Below are 2,500 nucleotides of genomic sequence, written 5' to 3'. Positions count from 1 at the left end.
CCTGCAGGTGGAGTAGGGCACGTTCAGCTGGAAGAGCTTGTCCTGAAGCAGGGCAGGGATGATGGTGTTGAAGGCAGAGCTGAAGTCCACAAACAGGATCCTGGCGTAGGATGCTGGGGCGTCCACATGCTGTAGGGTGAAGTGGAGGGCCATGTTAACTGCGTCGTCCACAGACCTGTTGGCTCTGTAGGCAAACTGAAGGGGGTCCAGGAGAGGGTCTGTGATGGCTTTGAGGTGTGCCAGGAGCAGGCGCTCAAAAGACTTCATTACCACAGATGTAAGGGCGACCGGTCTGTAATCATTTAGTCCTGTTGGCCTTAGCTTTTTGGGCACAGCGATGATGGTGGAGGACTTGAGACAGGCTGGTACATGGCATGTCTCCAGGGAGGTGTTAAAGATGTTGGTGAACACCGGAGACAGCTGGCCAGCGCAGTGCCTGAGGGTGGCTGGAGAGACAGAGTCCGGCCCGGCTGCTTTGCGTGGATTCTGCCTCTTGAAAAGCCCATTAACTTCTCCCTCCTGAAAGGAGAGAGTCGTTTCTGTAGTATGGGTGGGGGATGGGGCCTCTTGGGTGGGAAGGGGTGGTTCAGGACAGTCCAATTGTCTTTCAAATCTACGGTAGAACTCGTTCAGGTCGTTGGCTAGGCGGGAGTCGTTAGTGGTGTGGGGCGCTCTGGGTTTGTAGTTGGTGATGTGCCTGAGCCCTTTGGCAGACAGAAGCAGCGTCGTTAGTAGAGAACTGGTGTTTTAGTGTCTCTGAGTACAGTCGTTTAGCCTCTCTCACCGCTTTGCTAAACCTGTTCTTCGACTCCTTGAATCTGTCTCTATCCCCACTCCTAAACGCTTCCTCCTTCTCCAACCTCAACCTTTTGAGCTTTGCTGAGAACCAGGGCTTGTTGTTGTTAAAGTTCACCCTGGTACGTGTTGGGATACAGCAGTCCTCACAGAAGCTGATGTACACAGCCTCTGTGAGTTCATCCAGACTATTGGTAGCAGTCGTGAACATATCCCAGTCAGTACAGTCTAAGCACGCCCGCAAATCTTCCACAGCCTCACTGGTCCACTGTTTAGATGTCCTCACAGCAGGTTTACAGAGTTTTAGTTGCTGCCTGTATGCACGAATCAGGTGGACCAAGGGAGTTCTGTGCGAGCCGAACAGCCCCGTGACCCACAAGAGAAACATCCCCGCCAAATTCGAGCGTTTGACGGGGTCTATCCGTGAAAAAATATTCACGTTTTTGAGTGCACATGCATTTCTGCTGCAAATGCCTCTGGAAGTTTCATGCCGTTCGTATGCCAATTGTGGCAACACGAAAATGACCCGTTTTCCCATTCCGAGGGATTTCTGTGCGACCCTAACAGCCCCGTGAGCCACAAGAGACACATCCCCGCCAATTTCTAGCGTTTCACGGGGTCTATCCGTGAAAAATATAGACGTTTTTGAGTGCACATGCATTTCTGCTGCAGATGCCTCTGGAAGTTTCATGCCGTTCGTACGCAATGTGGCAACACGAAAATGACCCCTTTTCCCATTCCGAGGGATTTCTGTGCGACCCTAACTAACAGCGCCCGTGAGCCACAAGAGAGACATCCCCGCCAATTTATAGCGTTTCACGGGGTCTATCCGTGAAAAATATAGACGTTTTTGAGTGCACATGCATTCCTGCTGCAAATGCCTCTGGAAGTTTCATGCCGTTCCTATGCAATGTGGCCACACAAAAATGACCCGTTTTCCCATTCCGAGGCATTTCTGTGCGACCCTAACAGCCCCGTGAGCCACAAGAGAGACATCCCCGCCAACTTCTAGCGTTTGACGGGGTCTATGCGTGAAAAATATTAAAATTTTTGAGTGCACGTGCCTTTCTGCTGCAAATGCCTCTGGAAGTTTCATGGCGTTCCTATGCAATGTGGCAACACGAAAATGACCCCTTTTCCCATTCCGAGGGAGTTCTGTGCCACCCTAACAGCCCCGTGAGCCACAAGAGACACATCCCCGCCAATTTCTAGCGTTTCACGGGGTCTATCCGTGAAACATATAGAAGTTTTTGAGTGCACATGCATTCCTGCTGCAAATGCCTCTGGAAGTTTCATGCGGTTCGTACGCAATGTGGCAACACGAAAATGACCCGTTTTCCCATTCCCAGGGATTTCTGTGCGACCCGAACAGCCCCGTGAGCCACAAGAGACACATCCCCGCCAATTTCTAGCGTTTCACGGGGTCTATCCGTGAAAAATATCAATTTTTTTTTGACTGCACATGCATTTCTGCTGCAAATGCCTCTGGAAGTTGCATGCGGTTCGCATGCAATGTGGCGACACGAAAATGACCCGTTTTCCCATTCCGAGGGATTTCTGTGCCACCCTAACAGCCCCGTGAGCCACAAGAGAGACATCCCCGCCAATTTCTAGCGTATCACGGGGTCTATCCGTGAGAAATATTCACTTTTTTGAGTGCACATGCATTCCTGCTGCAAATGCCTCTGGAAGTTTCATGCGGTTC

This window comes from Petromyzon marinus, unplaced genomic scaffold (genome assembly GCF_048934315.1).
Source record: "Petromyzon marinus isolate PM22_M1 ecotype Great Lakes invasive population unplaced genomic scaffold, UKy_Petmar_22M1.pri1.0 PM_G_Scaffold_71, whole genome shotgun sequence".
Taxonomy (NCBI): Eukaryota; Metazoa; Chordata; class Hyperoartia; order Petromyzontiformes; family Petromyzontidae; genus Petromyzon; species Petromyzon marinus.
This window is presented reverse-complemented; position numbering follows the sequence as displayed.